Source organism: Sinohyriopsis cumingii, unplaced genomic scaffold (assembly GCF_028554795.1).
Source record: "Sinohyriopsis cumingii isolate HCF-2022 unplaced genomic scaffold, ASM2855479v2 utg000624l, whole genome shotgun sequence".
Classification (NCBI taxonomy): domain Eukaryota; kingdom Metazoa; phylum Mollusca; class Bivalvia; order Unionida; family Unionidae; genus Sinohyriopsis; species Sinohyriopsis cumingii.
In genome coordinates this window covers 2,939,731-2,962,964 of record NW_028315919.1, presented here as the reverse complement: position 1 = coordinate 2,962,964, position 23,234 = coordinate 2,939,731, and the positions used below count along the sequence as shown (strand labels likewise).

Sequence of the window (23,234 nt, the reverse complement as noted above, 5' to 3'; positions counted from 1 at the left end):
AGAGCGGATATATATATATATATATATATATATATATATATATATATATATATATATATATATATATATATATATATATCACTATTGAGCATCAGAAACTACTAAACAGTGGTGTTTTTGGCTCTCTTGAGCCTTTTGTCCAACATGGTACATCTGTCTTTAGATAAACATTCAGTTTTGCCCATCACCCCTGCCAGAGGCTTCTGCCCTATGCCATCCTCTCGAGCTGACTCCAGGTGTGACCCATCTTAAAGATGACTGTCTCAAGGTCACAACGCCAGGTGTTTCTTGGTTGTCCCCTTCTCCACTTGCCTTGAGGGTTCCACCTTAATGCCTGTCTGGTAATGCTGGTTGGCGGCTTATGTAGGGTGTGTCCTATCCAACCCCACCTTCTCTTCTTGATCTCATCCTCTGCTGGAAGCTGGAAGGTTCTCTGCCACAGGTTGGTGTTGCTGATGGTGTCTGGCCAGCGGATCTGGAGAATTCTTCTTAGGCAGCTGTTGATGAAGGTCTGAACTCTTTGCGGTCGACTTGGTGGTCTCCAGGTCTCTGCTCCATACAGTAGGACTGACTTCACATCGGAGTTCTTGGTAGTCAAGGAAGTTTCTTTGGAGATCCATATGTTTTTGAGCTGTATGAAAGCTGCTCTTACCTTTCCGATCCTAGCCTTGACGTCTGCATCTGTACTACCCTGCTGGTTGATAATGCTGCCCAGGTACGTGAAGGACTCCAACTCTTCCCGGGGACTTCCCTGCAGTGTGACTGGGTTGTTACTGACATAATTGATCTTGAGGATCTTGGTCTTATCCTTGTGGATGTTGAGGCCAGCCTGTGCTGATGTGGCTGCCAGTATGTCGGTCTTGTCCTGCATTTGCTGCTGACTGTGGGACAAGAACGCTAGGTCAACGGCAAAGTCCAGGTCCTCAAGTCATTTCCACAATGTTCACTGGATCCCATTTCTCCGCCCATTGGTTGACGTCTTCATAATTCAGTCGATGGCGAGAAAAAAGAAACGGCGACAGCAAGCAGCCTTGCCTCGCACCAGTCTGCACTTGGAAGCTGTCTGTGTGCTGTCCTGCATGAATGACTCTGCAGGTCATTCCGTTGTAAGTGTTCTTTATCAGTTTCACCAGTTAGGTTGGGATTCCCTAGTGGCGATGAAGTTTCCAGAATGTCTCTTGGTCCACACTGTCAAATGTCTTCTCATAATCAAAAAAGTTGATGTAGAGCGGAGAACACTCCAACGATTGCTCGATTATGATGTGAAGAGTAGCTATTGTGTCCATACATGGTCTGTTCTACCGGAAGCCCGCTTGCTCATCTCGTAACTGTGGGTCGACGGCCTCCCTCATCTTCTCCAAGAGGGCCGGGTTGAAGACTTTCCCTGGTGTTGACAAGAGTGTGATTCCTCTATAATTGGAGCAGTTGCTGAGGTATCCTTTCTTTGGGATCTTGATGAGGTGTCCCTCCTTCTGGTCGGTCGGTATTTCTTCTTCCTCCTAGAGCTTCCCAAAGAGGGGGTATAGCATTTCCACTGAAGCCTCTAGGTCTGTACTGAGGGCTTCTTCTGGGATGTCATCAGGTTCAGCTGCCTTGCCGTTATTCAGCTGGGTGATGGCTTTCCTGATCTCGTCTCTGGCGGGATTGTCACAGCTTATTGGGGGATCTGCGTTTTCTGAGTGGATTTCTGGGGGATTTAGTGGTGCTAGCCTGATCAACAGTTCTTCAAATTGTTCTGTCCATCTATTCATTTGTTGTTCTATACTTGATATGGTCTTCCCTACTTGTCTTTACGAGTCTCTGTTTTGCTGTACTTGCCGAACAGCTTCTTGGTGATTTCGTACAGCTTCTTCGTGTTTCCACTTCCGGCCTCTTCTTCTGCCTCTGCTGCTAATCCATCAACGTAGTTTCTCTTGTCTGTCTTAATGCTACTTTTCACTTCTCTTTGGGCGTCTGTGTACTCTTTTTGTGTCTTTACCTTTTATTTCTTGTCCTACTGCTATTTACTGCTGATTTCTTCTGTTTACGCTCCAGGATTTTACGGAATGTTTTGGCTGGAATCCATTCTTTCAGCTGTTCCCTTCCTCACGGGGCCTAGTACTTCTTGGCATGTTGATTTTACTGCAGCCTTAACTTTCTGCCATCTGTTGTCTACATTGCCTTCCTCATCTTCAAGAAATTCTTGTAGCACTTGTACTTGTTAAGTCTCAGTCTGCATTCTTCTTTAGTTTTTGCATCTTTCAACAGGCTGATTTTATACTTTGTTTTCTTATCTTTTGTGCCCATCCAGTTCTTCTTAAGCTTAAGTTTCAGCCTTGCGACAGCTAATTGGTGGTCAGATGCCACATCTGCTCCCCTCTTCATCCTTACATCTTGCAGGATCTTCTGAACTTCCAGGCTATACAGATGTGGTAAATCTGATTTTCTGTCACATTTTCTGGTGATATCCATGTGTTCCTGTGGATTCTTTTATGGGGAAAGATGGTACCCCCGATAACCAGATTGTTCAGTGCACAAATGTCTGCGAATCTCTCTCCATTTTCGTTCATCTTGCCAAGGCCGTGGATCCCCATGGCTTGTTCATATCCTGTGTTGTCTGGCCCAACGTTGGCATTGAAGTCACCCATGAGGATGTTGATGTCTTTGTCTATGTTCTGTATTCTGTTGTAAAACTAGTCCTTATTATTTTCTTCGCCGTCATTTTCTGGAGCGTAGCACTGTATGACGTTCATCATTTTTTTCTCCTTCCTGGTCCTAAACGTTGCCGTGGGGATTCTGGGCTCGTGTGGTTTCCAACCCAACGCGTTATCTTCCTCGTGTCCTGAATACAGTAGCATCTCTCCCTTCATTAGTCTTCTTTGTCCAGATTGAATCATCTCGCCTCGCAAATGCCCAGTAGGGATAGGTTGTAGTTCCTCATCTCAGCGGCTAACTGTGCTGTTTTTACTGCCTCATACATTGTCATCACCTTCCATGCTGCGATGTTAATGTTCCTGTTTGATAGAAGGGTGGTCTGTTTTTTGGCTTGCGCGGGCTCGCGGCTTTCACCACATCGTCATAAGTCTTCCAGAAGACCCTTCCTCCCTCCGGCTTTCAGTTTCTGGTTTTTTCAGCTGCTGTCGTTTTTGTAGCAAGTTGGGTTTTACAGGGTCGGGTTGCTAGCCCGCGCCCAACCCTTCTTAGATAAACATTATCACAAGTTTATTGTCACTACTCATCCTAAACTACTGTCATAACAATCCGATTAAAATCAGATTTCTGCTGTCCTGCGTGAAAGCGACTTCTTTAGAGTCATGTTTTAGTGAACATAATTACCATAATTGCTCATTTTATCAGCCAGACCGATGAAGTCTTATATCTTCGCTTTTGGGCGACTGAGTGTGTGGTTGAAGAGCATCAGTATGTGCAGAACGTTTTGATTCATTTTCAGATTTTCGAAAGCTGCATTTCCACTTACTAATTCAAGGGTCACCAGAACAATGCCCTAGGTGGTCACTGTTAGTTCTTCATGCATGGCAGTGAAGATCTGATTTTAATCAGATTGCGGGGAGGATTGTCACGAAACTTGACAAACACATTCATTCCAAGGTCTAGTTAGTCCTCAATGAAAATGGTACCCATCAGTGACAGACATCTTGAAAATCTTGTTATGGTTACTAATATAAATGGATTGTCTTGATGCATGCAGTTGACGCTTAAAGACTTACGATATCTAGTTATTTGTGAAAGGAAATGCTATTCTGACAGCCAGAATCGCTTGCCATATTGAATTTTTTTTATCGCTACTCCTGGTCATATCAACAATGGGTTTTCACAGAAACACTTCTTAATCATGTCTAGTTGGTCATATATGAAAAAGAAGCCCATCCGACATTCAGTATCGCCTCCAAAGTGTCCAGATTAAAAATCTTACTGTCATCACTACTCTTGAACTGATGTATGTATCATAATGGAGTTTTCACTAAAAGATCTATGATGTCTTGTTAGTTTTTAATGAAAATGGTGGTGATCTGACATTCATTATGGTAGCTATGCTCGTTATCTTGAAATTATTTAAATCACTGCTACTTCTAAATAGTCGTATGAACATGAGGTTTTCACTAAAGACTATTAAGTCTGGTGATTCGTGAAGATGATGCCAATCAGCAGCTCAGTATGATATTCATTGTAGTTGCCTTGAAAATCTAGTTATTGCTGCTTCTTAGTATATGGTTGTATTGACATGGGGTTTTCTCTTTGAGGCTTCCTTTGATTTATTGTTGGTCCTAAATAAAACATATTGCTCCTTAGACATAAAATAGGACTGCCAATACGGCCATCTTTTAAGTTGTGCTATCGCTTCACCTGCTGAACAGATGGTCATATCGACATGAGGTTTGCAATTTAGGACATCTTGTAATCTTTAATTGAGTCTTCATGCAAATGGCATCGTCCAGACATCCAATAATGACCACCATGACATCAGTCTTGAAATTATTATCTCTACTCCTAGACGGATGGTCATATTGACATGGGGTTTTCAATAAAAGTCTTGTTGATTTTAAATCAAAATCTTACACTAATACATCCTGAAAGAATGGATATAATGATTGGCAGTTTTCACTAAGATAATTAACAGGATATCTGGTTCCTAAATTAAAATGGTTCTAATATGTCACCCAGTATGTCAGCCATGACATTTATCTTGAAAGTGCTGTTATAGCTACTCCTACTTATTGGATAATCATTTCTACCTTAGTTTTGACTAAATGCCAATTGTCATGTATGATAAACATGTTTACTACGTTTGAGTTCTAGATACAACCTTGATTCTGACTTTAGAATGTTCTAGCAACAAATTTAGTTTATAGCTTGAATGAAAATTCCATTGTAACTGGCCTAGGTCCAAGACATCTTGTTGTGTCGTAATTCACTTGACAGTTTCTTGATGAGTTTGAAGTAAAATGGTCAAAAGTTCATTTTTTAAAAACTATTTCTAAGTTATGAGCATGGTCAGGTCTTTTACTTCAAAGTAAGTAAAGATCACAACAAAAACATCAGGTAGACGAGGAATTAGCAAGGGGAAAACAAATCTAATCATGACCATATACGCATGTTTACTTACAAGAGATAATTATCTTGAAATGTAATCTACAATGATAGACAAATATTAGCTACGTAATATATTGCTTACAAAATGACAGAGTTGAGAATCATGTAGCAAAATGTTAAACGCTATATATGTATGTATATATATATATATATATATATATATATATATATATATATATATATATATATATATATATGCAGTATGCTGTTGGTCATTGATTGTTACCAATCAGACTTGTAACGTGGCCTCTACAATGGCCATTTTGAAAATCTTGTCATCACAACTTTTCCTAGAAGACTGATGATATCGATATTTTGCTTGCACCGAAAGACTTCTTATGATGTCAAGTTGGTCCTAAAGGGAAATGGTGCCCATTTGTTATCCAATATAACCACCGTGGCATCCATTTTGAAAAGCTTTTCATTGTGTCTTGTTGGCCCTAAATTAAAATCATACCAGTATGACATCGATAACAGCTAATTTGTTATTGATAAGAAAAATCCGAGATCGTCAACACTCGGGAGTTAAACGTTAGAAATGGTCTTATCTTGTATTCACGGAAATTCTTTTCTGGCAGTAGAGCGTCAGTCCTTTCGAGGAATGCTTACACTGGACAACAAATTTTTACAAAAGTCATGTTACTGAAATAAAATTAGTCAATTCTTATCAATTTTTATGTGCTGAACACGAATATGACAGTCAAATTGCAAAATTGGCTCTAGTTTTTTTGTAATCTGCAAGAAATTAATGTTTACATAACGAAATGCATTCCAATAGTAAAAGGTCAACTGTAATAGCCTACCTATAAAAAATCAAGTCATTGACTACATCTTAGATTTCTTCGCCTGTCTCTTGTACAGCTGTTCGGGAGCATCTCTGAGGAGTGTCCAGCAGTAGTCAGCCAGCATTGTAGTGGACCATTTTCCCTGGTATCTTTGTTCCATTGTTGCAATATCTTGATGAAAACGTTCGCCGTGTTCATCACTAACAATACCACAGTTGCTAGGAAAGAAATCCAAATGGGAATGAAGGAAGTGAATCTTTAGAGACATATTGCAGCCAAGTTTCTTATACTTCATCAACATGTCTTCTACTAGTTCCTTATAGTTTTCTGCCCTAACATTTCCGAGGAAGTTTGTAGAAACTAGGCGAAAAGCATTCCATGCTTGTTTCGCGTCACCTTCCAGCAAGTTGTTGAACCGGTCATCTTTGAAAAGCTCTCGAATCTGAGGACCCACAAAAACTCCCTCTTTAATCTTTGCTTCGCTGAGTCGAGGGAATTTTTCATGCAGGTATCGGAATGCTGGCAAAGTCCGGTCAATGGCTTTCACGAAGTTCTTCATCAAACCTAGTTTGATGTGAAGGGGTGGTAGCAAGATTTTCTGAGCCTCAACCAGAGCTGGGTGTTGGATATTCTTCTCTCCAATGGCTACATTCTGCCTGTGAGTCTATTCCTTCCTCATGTAGTGCATTTCCCTTGCTCGGCTATCCCACTCGCATAAGAAACACATGTATTTTGTATATCCTTGCTGCAGTCCCATTAAAAGGGCAACTACCTTCAAATCACCACAGAGGTGCCAGCTGTACTTGTTATACTCAATGGAATTCAGTAGCTGCCTTAAGTTATCGTATGTCTCTTTCATGTGGACAGCATACGCTACTGGAATAGATGGAAGAATGTTTCCATTGTGCAAAAGCACAGCCTTGAGACTCAGTTTCGAAGAGTCCACAAATAGTCTCCATTCTTGTGGGTCATGAGTGATTTTTAAAGCATTCATGAGGCCCTCAATATCGGAACAGAATATCAGATTACTTTCCTTTCTGAAGAAAGGCTCCAATTGCTGGTGGCGCTTTCGATATGCAGTAATTGTGACATCTTCTTCTAGAAGATTCCATTGTTGGAGTCTTGATCCTAGCAATTCTGCCTTGTTCTTTGATAAGTCCAAATCACGAATCAGGTCATTTAGTTCTTCCTGTGTTATTCTGTGTGGGGTTGATGATGCACCACAGTGAAAATCTGGATCACTGCATGCTGATGGACCAGGAGAAGAACAGGTCGACTCACCTTTGTCTTCGTCAGATGAATCAAGAGAATATTCTGCTGGAGGTTCTGGAATAGGAAGTCCCTCACCATGTGGAACTGGTCTCAATGCAGACGGAATGTTTGGGTAGACTATTCTCGACTTCTTTCGCTTCGTTATTCCGCCGGAAAGAGGAGGAACCAAGCAGAAGTAACAGTCATTTAGGTGGTTGCTTGGCTCTCTCCACACCATTGGGACTGCAAACGGCATTGATGACCTTTTGCAATTCAACCACTGTGAAAGCTGTGTTGTACATGTAGCACAGCATATATGCGGAGCCCAAGGCTTGTCTTGGTCACCAACCTTGCATCCGAAGTAAAGATGATATGCCTTCTTCACTTGAGAATTGATACTTTTCTTCTGGTTGGCAAATGTCAATTCCCCACAAATATAGCAAAAATTGTCCGCGGTATTAACACACTTTCGAGGCATTACTGTTCTTTATTGTACGTAAATGGATAAAATAATAAGTTTTATGTAACAGTAGCTTGAACTGTCTCGCACAACGTCTAAAATATTTTAAATGCTGAACCTATCTGATTGGGCTTTATATAGTACACTGCTTACGTCAGCTTCAGCAGCCGCCTGGCATTAGTATAATAGGCCTACACATGTATAGTACACTGCTGACGTCAACTTACTTCAGCAGCCGCATGGCATTAGTATTGCATTGCATCAGAAAATGATGCAATCAACTGTGGATGATGTGAGCATGATGGTATTATGCAATGTTACATCATTATTCCGGATGTTGCTGCAGTCCTACTGGAGAAATTTACACAGTGAAACATAGAAAATGAGGTATATGAATATCTTCAAAACGAGAGCCAATACAAATTTTTCACGGTTATATTCGTGTTCGGCACACCAAAATACTACAGATTAGGGCCTTTTCAAGTCAGTAATGATTTCACTGTTGACCAGTGTTATTTTTAAAGTATGTTACCTTTTTCTTTCTCTGTATTTCTAGTTTGTTTCAACTAGTGAAGAGTCTTACAGACTGTTTATGCAATTTTGGTGCTCGTGATTGATTTTGGATTTTATAATCATGTATCCTGGTCACATCTTATCATATATACAAAAAAAACATAGTAAATAATGTTTATGCAAGGGACCAAATATAAGTGACATGCTTTTCACCTGTAGTTCGTATTAGAGGTTCAAGAATGTCAAGACGACGAGAGTTTCTTTAGGGCATCTTAAGCTGCAACGTGTGCAAACATTTCTAAATATGTACACGGCTTGCAATAACCGAAACGATGCCGTATAATCGCACCAATCGAAACTCAGCACGCTGACAGCCGATATTTACTCGTGTGCAAGCCATTGACAATATCCATGTCATGCCTTGCTTAACTTGTAACTGTTTCGTTTGCTGTATTTTATTATAAAAGGATCCAGTTTGTAAGACTATCTGTGTTGACTATATCTGTAAAGTTAGGTTGAACATCCTTAGGACTTATATGATATATGACATACACATGAATATATCTGTATTACAAAAAACATAAAATAATCAATAATGCAACGTAAACCAATTTTAGGCGAAAGTCATGTGTTATTATATCTGAAACACTCTAGTTTTGTCTCCGAAATACTGAATTCATGTGAACATGTTTTGGGGTTAGATTATCTGATACCTTTTTTTTATACCACAGGATGCAACAGTCGGTGCTTATTATGTATGAGAGTTCTTGATTCCTAGATAACGATTTTACACTTGTCTGATTTAATGCGAGTCTAGAATGCACCCATATCGAACGTTCGGTATTCTTTAGAGTCAAATCACGGTTTGCTTAACGTTCTTGAATTTGGCAACATTTAGATTTGAGTTATAAGTTGACCATAGAGGGAATTGTTATACCTCGCCGTCGAAAAGAAAGTGTGAAAAAAAGAACGAATATATCTCTCCATAGATTAATTCAATGTTTTGTGTTCTCGAATCTAATCATCATAAACGGACAATGGGCAAGTGTTACATCATATGCAGATGCCTCGTTCGTTTGTAGTCCTTAGATATAGTTCTAATGCCAAAGTTTCTGAAACAGAACCATTATTTTTCTGACACACATTCTGCCATTTGTCTTTCAATCTGTTTTTATATCCGTCTACCCGCTTGTCCGTGTTCTTCCGTTCATTTCTCAGTATTAAGGCTTTTTAGTAAACATGTACACTACAGCCAGCAACGCAAAGCTTTTAAATTGTATCTCGCTGTTTTATAATTTTTCTTTAAATTGGCACAAATTTACGGACGCGGGATCTGAAGGATACGTCTTAAATCCAATATAGAAGCAATTTATTGCAGACCATCGTCCAACAACATAACTGAACAGGATCAATGGGGAACTCGTGTGATTGATATCTAGGAATAGCGAGGTGACTGTCCTTCAACTAGCCCATAAAAAAATTCCAATTGACCGCCATCATTTTTCTATACGCCCGCCGTCAAGAGGAGCATATAACGTTATGTTAATCGTCCATCTACCTGTTAACAAGTTCGTTTAAACAATAACTCGAGCTGTGTAGTTGCCCGACTTTGCGGATGGTTTGCATATGGATTACGAAACTCGACGGTGAAATTCACTGTTACTGAAATAAATAAAAATGGTTTATCCACATCTACTCATTTACTCCACATCCTATAGTTACCAAACTGTGTTGATTACTCGCACCTGGGTTAAGAAAGAACCCTGTCTATTTCGGAGTCAAACGGTCAAAGGTTAACATTTTTGTGACTGGAAGAAGCAAAATGGTTTCTGCAGTTATCAACCATTTACAATTATCAAAACGTAGTGAATTGCTTGCACGAGGGGTGAGAATAAAACCATGATGATTCCGGGGTCAAAGGTCAATGCAACTTTGAAAGAAGAAATATGGTTTCTGCAAAGAAAATAATCAGCTGGGTAGATAGAAGATTTTTAAACGGGGGATGGGTGGTGCGTATAGTATGCCGTTAACGATGCTCTTGTTATCAAGAAGAAAATGGCTAAATGTTAAAAAAAAAAAAATGGTTATATTAATTTGCATGCGGGTACTCTTCTCAGATCCGAGATGTCAGTTATGGTAAATATTGCTGACCCTGGAATGCTTAATTCTGCATGTTTTTATTTGAATTTATCTCTCTTTAAGAGATTTGGAGAATTTGTTGTTGTTGTTGTGGGGTTTAACGCCATTTTTCAGCACACGATAGGCTATGCATGGCGGCCAGTATTAATGGTGGAGGAAGAACCCGGGAAAACCCCGGGAAGAACCACCGACCCACGAGAAGCTACTGGCAATCAGTTCGTACCCATCAACTACATATCTTCCCTTCGTCAGCCCCCCCCCCCCTTGTGAAATAATGTTTTTCTCTCTTCATCGAGACCATACTAAGTTGATGACAATCAGGAATGTTGCCATTTCCTTTGGTGAGAGAATCTGCATTACATATACTATTTTGGTTAAATTTTAATTTAATTTCTCATTGAAGTAGCTTGTACATGTTGTAATTTTGTTTTTACACACTACTCTTTTAGGTCCAGCAAAATGTTTTGTGATTATTGTTTTGTCAGATTCTGTTTTAGTTTTCCCGTGTACTTTCAATCATTAATGCACGAAAACTGTAATTTTAGTTTCGTGACAAAAATAACAAAAACAGTCCTAATGTCGCTTAGCTATGAATTTCTTATTCATTTATTACGCAAGCTATATTTCAAGCTGAAAATTGCAAATCCTTGTCATTTGTTTTAACATGATCTGAATCACACATCCGTCAGTCAATTCACTACTGTAATCCCAAATGTGTCAGGAAAAATTGAAGTACTAGAACATTGTTCTCTCCTTATGCATTCCCCAGGAATGAGACTGTGAGATTAGCTCAATTTTTATGCGATCTAATCGATGTTAATCTGTGAGATATTGCATGTAAAACTTTGGGATTTCAGTTTTAAAAAGCATACCGATTACAAAACGTCTCATGCTGCGATCAGTGCCTGAAAATATAGCAAACTCCAGACATTATTGATTGGCTTGGCTTGCAATCCACAATTCACCAACTGAATTTTAATCGTAGATATAATTTAGTTCGTTCTGAAGTCAATTGATTTTCGAGGTCTGTCTCCCCATGGTAAATAGTACAGTGGAGTTAGACAAGATAAAGAAGTTTTTTTATACCGTATAATGTGCTAGGAAATTAGTACTAACTGTGATATAGTGCTATAATATAGAGTGAAAAACATTTAAAAAGATTCAGTTGTTGGCAAGACTTTATGTATGAAATGCTTTTGAAGGCGATAATTTTGTTCCAGACTCCATAATACTGTTCCACTTAATAAGAAATCCTCTTCAATCTCTTGTTAGTATCACAAAGATTGGCACTGATACTGGCAGTAAAATCATCAACACCGGCAGCATCAACATCATCGTTTTTATTATCAGCTTCTTCGATGACATCGCCTTTACGACATTATTGAAAGTTTCGTCATTGTTATTGCTGACATTGTCTTCCTCCTCCTCACTTTCATGGACGTTGTCCTCCTCCCCTCCAGAACCCTTCTTTTCGTCCTTTACGTGGATGTTGTTGTTATTGTTATCATATTTGTTGTCCCCACCATCATCTTCGTCAGAAGTTTTATTGGCCCTTTCCTTGTTGCAAGCGGTCAAATGGATTATAACTGACTTTTTGTAATCGAGGAAAGCAGAAAAACAGATTAACGTTAAAAACTGCAATAAAAGCTACATACTGTCAGTATTATCTGTATCCTTCCGTTTTTTGCGTCCGGTTAGTTTTGCCTCTAGGTCGCCGTCTAGGGACAATCGTGTTCCATGAACACATTTCAATGTTTTCTTTTTTCTACTACAGTAGTGAACGTGTATCCCTGTGAAATATACCACTGCCAAACTTTCATCATGTTTTCCAAACATCTCTCTAAAGTCTTTTTAAAAAATTGTTTTTAGAGATTTACACCTACCACGCTGTTTCACAACTTAATTACCGACTAACCTAGCTACTTTATCCGCTTAAAAAACAATAAAGTCAGGAAAGGAGGAAAAGGTAATAAAACAAGTAAATAATTTAGTTACAAATCGATACGGTTTAGTTTGGATTTTGGTGTTTTTACAACACATCAACACATGAAAGTCCTATGCAGAGCTAAAGAGAGTAATGTGCCTTGCCCAGTAACACTCCATGTCAGTTCACCTGGGACTGCCGCGCTTCTAGTATAGAAACATAATTTAATATAGAAGTCACTTCATGAAACATTATCAGCAGCTCTATTCCACAAAGTGCTTGTATATATATGTATATATACTTCAACATCGAGTTCATTTGGAATCTCTTTTTTGTTGTTGATTCTACATATTTTTTGAAAAGCATTGATTCTAAAAAGGAAGATATTTTTAAAAAAAATTGTCAAATACAATGCAAATAAATATGACACTTTGTTTTTAATTTTAATATTTATTTATTGGCTTTTTAAACCAGCTTCAAGCATCTGACATTCCATCCTTTCTATATCTGAGTTACTTTGGCTTTATAGGTCGCTAGTTACACTGAAGGTGATGACTTTAGAGATAAGGTCGGATGCATCGATATTTCGGCAGTTGCGATCTGGTACTTGCGGCTAGTTATTTTCATTGATTTTAAAGAAATAATAATTAAAACTATTCAGCTACAACTTTTCTACTTATTTCGAGCAATTTTAAATTTAACAGGTTGAAAAACTTTCCATTTTGAGCCTTTTTATTTCGATTACCTAGCATAATGGATATATGTAAAATGTTTAGGTGTAATAGCTGGTCAGAAACGAAATGTAAATAGTGTTTTCAGAGTGAATCACTTTTAAAATGTCTTGTGTCTGTTTTCATTGGCTCAACACCCAGATTGTAATTGCTTCACTTTATTTTTTAAGTTTACGTTTTGTCTTATCTTTAAGAATATTTTTGGGGAAAATATTGTGGTGTGAGATCTTCGGCGAGTTCAGAGTTCCTTTATGGTGGATCATGTTTGATTCCAAAATGGTGGTACAGTCTTACACATATCTGGTGGTGCATTGTCTAATAATATGAATGAGTCCCAGTATTCGCCAACGGAGAATCGGGTTCGAAACAACATGTGAACAGACATTCTTATTCAGATACGAGCAAAATAGTTGCATTACGGGCTGTTCGTACAGCATGTACCTACTTAATCAATTTAAACACGCGCAACTTAGAATGGCTGAAGGTGCACTATTAGCATATTGTTTGAATTGGCTACTCTGTTTCTGGACCATTTGCCACTTTGTTTACTTAAATATTTACATTCGTGCAGAACATTTTGTGTTTACTTGTAACCTACTCATGTCTTCAGATAAGTAGACTTTACTCCCAACGCGGATCTATATGCGTCATGATCAATATTTTTATTAAATATGTCGTAACGTACACAACTGAATATTCAAGAACAAGACGTTTATTTAACATTTCTTATATCTTTCGGGTGCCTAGGTGTTTCGGTAAATACATTACATGCAAAACTAATAAATCTCTGATTTGATGAGAAAGTCTAAATTTAAAGATCGAATAACCATTTCCCTAAGGACTGATTGACAGACTTATTCTTTGACTGATTCATTGATTATTGGACTGATTGATTAATGGATTGTGTTTTAATGGTACATCAACGCATAAAAGATTATTTTATTTTAGATGAAAATGATTGTGTGTAATTTTCAATAGGCTTATAGATCCGAATCCTGTTGTGAAAACGCAGCATGATAAATGGACGATACGCATATGTTTCGTGTTTCATCACGTTCCAGAAATAACAGTTGAAATATGATAGTTTTGCGGTTCACAAATCAATATTTATGTCAATCAAAATTATGCACTAAGTCATGAAAGCTATACATCAATCGACTGTTGTACTTGATTACCAGTCTGATGCAGTTGGAATGCCACTCTGCTAGGATGATAAACGAGTACAGTGTATGTCTTCGTACTAGCTGCTCGTATAGGATTGTACATGCCAAGCATCTTATGTAGAATGGACCGTATTAATGGGCGATGTGCATCATACGAAAAAAAGTACGGGTATTCCGTGCTTCACTAAAATGGAGGAAGTTATGGTCTGTGGTCTCATCTTATCTATGGTCTCACAAACACTGGATGTGTGACGCAGTTTTCAGCGAATTCCACCAATTCGATTGGACCCGTAAATAACTATATATTTCATAAATGCACATATTGTCTACACTGGAATTTGTTTCTGTATTTTAAGGTCAGACAAAGTTTCATCAGCTGTCTGCTGCAGACGTCATATAGTGATAACATACAGTTAACTCGAATGTTATGTTACAAAACTGGATATTTACTGGCGCAGTAGAACTCGGGTGATATTGTCTTAGAAAAATCGATATTTACTGGCGAAGACGTGCTATCGTGATGCAGGAGAAATCTTAAAAAGTATGTAGATTAAACTCGATTAATTTAAGCGAATGATCGTGCGAGCATGCTTACATAAGGTACAAGCACTAGCTCAACTATATCCAACTATCGTGATATTTGCATGCCAGTACATAGTAAATGTGGCCGCTTGGTCTAACTGTATCGAACGGTATTAAAACTGTAAAGGTCTGCGCTTCGATTTTTGTCAGAAGTTACACAAATGAAAACGACCTCGTTGTCTATAGACATTTTAAAGCGAAACGTTTCTCCATATTTATCACCTGCACTACGTCCGCCATTGTATTTATTATGAGGACTGATTATATTTATGCCTAAATCGGCGAAGACTGAATGAAAAAGGAGACACTAAAAACACTTCCAGATTCCGTTTTAGCCCAGAACGTAGTAAAAAACCAACGATAGTTTAGTCATAACACTTCGTTCGCAAAGTCTATGTAAAGTCTACATTCAAAATGTTGCAATAATCCAATTTAATCTAAATGAAACGAAGAAAATTCATTTACATTTACAAGAGACTTTAAGACTTACAGAGGAATACTTAAGGTTGGCAAAGTAGATGTTAAAGTAAAAAGAGACCAAAATGCCATAGTAAGCAGAACATCCCCCAGGTGATATGCTTTATTTTACCACTTTGATACATCACCACGGAATGTACGTATAGTATGTACACTATATCTCTGATATGCAACAATACGTGTATATTTTTCATTAAAAGAAAACGACGAATTAGACATTTTCTACATTGTTTCTTTAATAAAATCTTCGTTACTTTCAATAATTGTCTTTTCGATTATATTCTTATTTTAAATTTTCTAGATATCAGTTGGTATTAGTAAAGACGGGCATTAAATAGTGTGTATTTGCTAGTAGTCTTTGCGACAAAAATTTTGTTGTTGTTGTAGGGTTTAACGCCATTTTTCAGCATAAGATAGGCTATACATGGCGGTCAGTATAAATGGTGGAGGAAGAACCCTGGAAACCCCGGAAAGAACCACCGATCCACGAGAAACTACTGGCAAGCTTTCTCACATAACCACATTAGCCGAATCCGAGACTCGAACCCACGCAGACAGATGTGAGATGGCATTGATCCGTGACGGTGAGCGCTTTAGACCACTCGGCTACTCGGGGCCCCCGACAAATTTTGTAAAATTGCTAATACGTTAAGCAAAATGAGGTAAGAGAATTCACGTGGCAACAAAATTATATAGCAACAAAGTTGTGCAATGCAGTTTTGTTAATGGCTATCCCTTTGTTCCCATTTGGTAATATCGTATTTTTCATGTCACATAAACCTTTTTATGTATTTTTGCATTAACTTTTTATAAGTTCCCCGTACAACTCAAAACTACATTCACAAAGACAGTTTATACTACAACGCTATCATGCACACAGGTAAACATTTTAGATCCTCAAACACCAATCACAACGTACGAATAACAAACCTTTCACTAGACCCGGTTAGCCTTTCATTGTTAATTTTGTTTTCCATTTTTATTTTTTCCACTTCTGTTTACTCGTATTCCATATTATGAGCTCGTCCTTATTGAAGCGAAGTCCTGCGTACACTAGTATGTAAAGACACGAGTACTATTCCACAATGGGACGGGTCTTTAGAGCAGCAGTTTGCTTGTTTCTTCATTGACTTATAACACTTAAAATCTCGTAGAAGCATCCATGTTGATGTCACGATTGTAACAAGATAGCCAGGTGGGATTTCGGATTTACAACAGAACACATTTGATAGTGTAGAAATACAATGTTTAATGATGAATGAGAAAAGAATTATGATTAATAAACGTATTTTGCTCATATAGTAAAAATGTATGCACTCAAATAGTGAACATGATGAAAACAAAGGGACAGATGTACAAAATATATTTACAGTCCCCAAAACACACTGGGTATTACAAACCCCAAAGATTAGACCACGGTTAAAAAGTTAATGTATGGAGTTACACACTTCACCAAAACACCTGGATACCAGTCACACTGGTCAATCAAGCAGTCAGTATTCCAGGTTGGTCAATCAAGCAATCAGCGCCCACCAATCTCGGTCAGCAATGTCCGATCACCTGCTACTCGACAAACAAAGCTTTACTCAGCTCTACGGCTGCTATGGGTTCAGCTTCACAGCTGCTACGGTCGATTCCTATGGTTAGCTGTACAGCTTGTACCACGAGGACTCCGATCACTCCAATCACTCTGGTCCGCTGAAAATACATCTAACACCGTGTACTACGCATGACACGGGCATATTTGATAAAAGGTAATAACGTTATCTAGGTTAAGTTATACAGATTACATTATCGGCACAATTACAAAACAATACGAAAGCCTGCCAGTAGCTTCTCGTGGGTCAGTGGTTCTTCCCGGGGTTTTCCAGGGTTCTTCCTCCACCAATTATACTGGCCGCCATGTATAGCCTATCTTGTGCTGAAAAATGGCGTTAAACCATACAACAACAACAAAACAATACGCAAGTTCAGAAGTGAACCTAACCGTGCCCGATAAGAATCCTACGGTACTAAACTTTTCTTAATATTGCAACTTTATATATTGCTAATATAAATCTCTTGCTAAGTCACAAACCAGAATAGAAAATATTTGCATGATACTACGTAAGCCGAAGCTATATAGAAAATAAACAAAAATAAACGTGATAGTACAATATTTATAACTTATACACAAGAATTTAATAACTCACACATCTCTACAGCTGAAGATGTGCAAGTCCTTAAATATTATTGGTGTGGTCCCTCTCAAGACTCCACCATACAGAGAACCCCCTAGTGCCGAAATTTGAATGATTTTATGTGTTTTGTTGCCTCCATAGTATATGTAGTACGTGAATTTTGACAGATTTATTAATTTGGATTAGGGTTTTTTACACCGTCCTACTTTAGTGTTTATATAGCTCCTTAATCCTGGTTGGTTTCGGAGCTTTAATTACCTTAGTGATACTTGCCAGCGATCTATGTTGTCCAGTGTATGCTATATGCGTATGCTCTATGTGCTTTATGCTCTCCGTTTGTTTTTTGTTTGCTTTTTTGTTGTTGTATGGACTGGCTCTATAATCACATTTATGTTTAGAGTTGTCTTTAGTTACGATGATTCCTATGTAAGAAAAAAAAATTAAGCTAGGGAGGTCCGGTATTACCGTGTGGCGGTTGCATATGACTCAAGTCTTTTGTTCACACGCTTCCGTGACAGAGACCAATACCTTCATTCCCATGCTTTGAGTCCTTGTCTAATGTGAAAGTGATGTGTAGAATAGAAGAGGAAAGTAAAAGTTTGAGAATAAAATAATCAAGAGGAGAAAGAACAAAGATTTTTTTTTTATTGCTGAGTGCGTGTATGTTGTGCATTTTATTCCTCGTAGTTTTTGTATATTGTATATTTACACCCGTTTTTGTTTTTTGTAATGGTCTATAATTTGACCTTACCTTTGGGGAGATCCGATACAATCCGTGCTACCTCGAGTGAGTCACGATGCTTAGGCGTCGTACCATCATATAAGTAAGGCCAATCCCTGTGCGACTGTTTTTGTTTAGTTTGTACCTATCGATGTGAATTCTTGTATTCGTTTCTACGAGGTATTCAGTGTTTTTCTTATTATGTTATTTTATTAGTATTTAATTCTGTAAAAAGACGATGCAGAGTCCTTAAAGTACTTGTTGACACCTCATAGACCCATCCCAGGACATATAGCTGGTTAGGACTTAAACGTGACACCCTGGTTTTCCAAAAATATGATGTGATGCGGGGTTTCCCTGTCCTCCCATTTGGTGTTAGTTATATTTTTGTTAAATAAAAAATAATACTGATTTCATAAAATAAGTGTAATTTCGTTAGGGTTAATCTTTGTTCTGTTCACTAAAATTAAAGAGTTTTTAGTTATCCTACTAAACGCTTGGGTGGTTATACCCTCTTCCCTTTGCCTGGGCTGGCAGTGTGCCTGATTTATATACTCCCTTACTGAAAACTTAGAATAGTACTATTCCCCCTTAGAACTATTTAGTCCCGAAGGTGGGGTTCTCTCCCTTAATTCCCATTGTTGATTATAACTGAGTGACTTTGCCAGAGTCATTTTGTCCTTGTGTTGTGCCAATAGTGAGTTCTTTGTTGTATAGTGTGCCCTCTGTTGTTCGAACAGCTCTATCAAGATCAAATCTGTACTAGTTATTTTCCTTATCTAAACCTAATGTGTGAAAAGAAATTAGGAATAAATATATTTAAGCCAAATAAAAATATTCAGTGTGAAAAATATTAAGGTGTCTAAATGCTTTGTGTTCTGTTTGGTGAGTGCATGTCTTGTGTTTGGTTATTTAGGATGGAGATGATCGATATGCGTTAGCATCTTGTTGTCCAATTACATTGTTTTATTGTATGTAATTTATTGTGCTGTGCACCTTAGCGCCGAAACACGGTTTGAAATTATTAAACCCACGGACGTGATGGAAAACATGGGTTATCTTAAAAATAGTTCGCAGTTTTGTCAGTTTCTGTTATGGAAGTATTGCGAAATTTGAATTAAAATTGAACACAAGAAATTTTTATAAGGGTGTAAAATTTTGAAGACCACTTACAGAGCTCTCCCATGTAACCTCTACATTGAGTACTCATCTTATGGATGGCTTGGTTATCTAGAGAGCCCTGTTTCTGTTTTTATTAGAAAAAAGCATCTGCTGTAGTTCACATGTCTTGTTGAGATCTAGGTGGCAAAGGTGACTATGAAGTAATCATTAAGATTCTTCACCTCATGGGTTCTTTTTTAAGATAGCTCACCTAGTGGCTTTTCCCATGAAGGGGATAGAAAATAGTCGTCACACGGACGTGACGGAAAACATGGTTTCTGTGGCTCTTGAAGCTAGCACATCATTAGATGGCTTTTTCAGAAGTAAAGTTCATTATACTATTGTTTAGATTTCAGTTATCCAAATATTTTGACGCCATGTTTCAATTGCTAAGAGTATAAATCTGTTACATCACTATTTAGGTTTTTATCATTAATCAGATTTGTGTATAAGAGAGAAGACTCTTCAAAATATCCTAACTTGTTAGGAATTTTCTGTACGCTTTAATTTATATGTTCCTAGTTTCTTACAGTATAAAATTATGTCTTTTATTGTCAAATTGTTCTTTATATAAGGGAAACGATGGGTTGGTTTTGATAACCATCCTTTGGAAGGCTTTATCCCCAGTCCACCATGCATCATTTAGATATTCTAATAATTTTGCTTGTTTTTTTTCAGTCCTTTAACTTTTTTCCAAATTTTTCAAATATCTCTACATTTTAGATTGGGTTTTTGAATTTCTATTTTAATTGGAGGTAATAAATCACATATTTCTTTATTTTTTGTGGTCCGTATTTTTTAAAATCATTTCTGTATTTTTTTTCAGTGCATTGATTTGTCTGTATACTTCAATGGGGGTTTTATGGTTTTAATGAGTTTGTTGTTTTTATGGATTTCCTGTCTGTTAGACATCAGAAACCCAAACCACTATAAATAAATATCTTGCCCGTATTATGTTGGATCATGTGTAAGGTTTTGGAATCTATCAATATAATTAGCTGTTTGTTTAAGTTTTAGATTTGGGATGCTCGTCCCTCCGTTTTTATCTTTTTGTAGTGTGAATTTGGTTAGTTTGCATATTTTTCCATTCCATATGATGTTTAACATTAAGGATTTAATTCTTTTTAATGTAATAAAGTTCAAAATTAGTTACATTAAATTCATACTAAATTGAATTGTAATGATATGTTTGTGCAATCTGGGCTTTTTCTAGTAAGTTTAAATGTCCAATTTTCCACGTTATTTGTTTTTGTATTTTACTTTGAATTTGCAAAAAGTTTAGGCTTTTACTGTTTCGCCTAGATATATGCCTAGGACTTTGACTTGTTTTAATTTTTTCCCGAGGGAGTCCTGGATCATTTCCTGTCCAGTTGTCTATAAGTAGAATGTCTGTTTTTTCATGATTTATTTGTGAACCTGAAGCAAGGCCGAAACGGTTGTATTGTTTGATTAAATTTTGGTACGATTGATGTATGTTGATATAGTTGGAACAGTCATCAGCATGTTGAAAAGTTTTACATTCTCTTTTGATATTTGGTATTTTTATTCCATGAATATTTTAATCATTTTTAATTGCAATGTGTAATGTTTCGATTCCCAGTACATACAAAAGCACTGATAAAGGGCACCCCTGCCTAACAGATCTGTTGACTGGGAAGGGTTGAGTTTTTGCTCCATTTATCTGTGCCATTGTTTGGATATTTGTGTATAGAGTTTTGAGCCATTCTATGAAATTGGGTCCAAAAGCCGAATTTATGAAGAATATGCACGATAAAGTATATTTCTATTCTATCGAATGCCTTCTCTTGATCAAAGAGAATTAGTGCACCTGGTAAGTTGTTCGATTCCATATAATCTATTATTGGTTTTATGGATAGTATATTATTTTGAATGTTTCTTCCTTCTCCGCATGTCTGTGTTATGTTTACTATTTCTCCTTAAGTTGATTTGATTCTATTTGCCAGTATTTTGCTTAATATTTTGTAATCTAGATTTAGTAAAGATATTGGTCTCCAATTTTTTAAGTAGTTATCTCTTCTTTGTCTTTGTAGATTAAAGTTATTATACCAGTTCCTATGTTTTCTGTCATTTCTTTTCTTATAAATGTATTGTTATATAGATATTTTAGTAATGGTGTTAGCGCTTCTTTGAACTTTTGATAAAATTCCTCTGTCACACCATCAAGTTCTGGAGATTTATTTTTGGTGAATTCATCGATTACTTTTTATCTAACGTTCGGAGATTGTTTCATCACATTCAGTTTTGATCGTTCCATTTAGAAAGGTCATGTTATTGGTATATTTTGTTATAATTTCATCAGGAATATTTTGCAGTGTGTATAATTTTTTATTGAAGTAGTTGAAGTACTGGGTTGTTGAGTAGGTTGTGTACAGGTTGTCTAGTTTTGTGTAGTGCAAGTAATATTTGCGGTATCTGTGTGATTTCATTTAGCATAGCCTTAATTTTTTGTCCCTGGTGAGACTACCTGATGTCTTTTTTTGGTCACTTGGCCTCCTTTTGGTGAATTAGCTTTCCTTTTCTTTTTTGCTGCCTAATTTTCTAATTTTGGATTGGGTATTGATTCACTATCTGACATGGATTCTGTTTCCATCTCGTTTTTCTGTTGTGCTTGTTCATTTGGTTGTGTGGTTTGTGGTGTTGGTGTCTTCCTTATAGCTGTTGTTGTGTATTATTGTGGTGTTTGTAGTGAAGTGTTAGGTTCTAGCAGTATTAACTCTTCCTTTATTGACATGTCTAATATGTCTTCTATATCTTCTATATTTTGCATGACTGCATGTGCGTATGTATTCAAGGTGGGTTGTGTGTTTTGTTTCTGGATTGTTTTGTTATTGTCGTTGTTGCCTTGGTTGTTTACAATCCCAGCTCTTATGTCCTACAGTTCCACAATTTCTGCATGCTCTTGACATGTGGCAATTATGGTACCATGTCTGGACGGGTATCCCGTAAATTTTAAAATGCTCGGGAATTTGGTGGGAGGCATCCTTTATATCCACATTAACAACACTCTTTCAATTATGTACGCCATGGAAGGCTTTGAAAGCATCTCTTCGGACACTTGAGGGTTTGACCCCAGTTCTCATTTGAAAACCCTCCTGGAAAACTTCCAGAGGGATTACCCTCGGGAACCTGGATGCATAAATCTGTTCTCTATTAATCTGGTTATTGAAAGGGGGAGGTAACCCTTGCCACCACATCCCCCAACATGTTATTTCCTGTTGGTAGCAAAAAATCCTTTTTATGGGATAAAGGATAATTACCCTTCTCCCAATATTATAGAAGGTTTCAAAGTTAGAGTAATGTATTCCTCTTGCTGCTAATGCGGCTAGTACAGTGAAGTCATTAGGCCTGTCAGAGGCCTGCATGTCCGATAGGTCAATTACTTGAGCCCTTGGGTCTCTAAAGGCTTTAAAGAGCCTGCCTTTTTGAATGTCCTCCTCTTCAGTACGGAAATACTCCTCGAGGAAGTTTTCCCCATCGACAAATTTAGGAGCTGTTGTTGCCATTTGAGTCTTAAGCGCGCGAAGGGCGCAAAGAGTTCTGAAAAGAACTGTTGGTACACAACCTCTATTACAGCAATTGGGAAAAGTAGATTACTAAATTTCTGAGTTATTAGATTATTAATTTTAGAATTTAGTTTTGTTTGTGTGCAGAAAGGAGATAGACGAGAAGTTACCTTCCTTTTATTGTCTGTATTCCAGGCGAGAAAAAGGCGGGAAATCTAGGTTTCCTCCTTTACCACGGCCAGGACCCTCATTGACAAGACGTTCCATAATGTAAAGATTTTGTCTTACTGTGAGGCATTTATACGCAGACGATGCCGCAATACATGCCTGTGCGCTGGAAGTATTCGGTTCTTCCCATTGAAAGCAGTTACTTCGCACGTGGGGCATAGGATGAACCTAACTATTTCGAAATCTTTGTACAATATACATAAATCACCCTCGTGTATCGATGCACACAATAAACGAAGCCCGAGTACATGTATTTAATAAATAAAATGATTTATACAATTCCGAGAAGAAAAAAACGATGTTC

General features: G+C 37.5%; 1 protein-coding gene across 2 annotated transcripts in view; it reads left to right on the top strand.

Annotated features, from left to right (window-relative positions):
* Positions 1–23,234, top strand: part of LOC149773615 (dual specificity protein phosphatase 14-like) — an 86,808-nt gene that overhangs the window by 48,254 nt on the left and 15,320 nt on the right. The gene's annotated exons all lie outside the window — the stretch shown is intronic.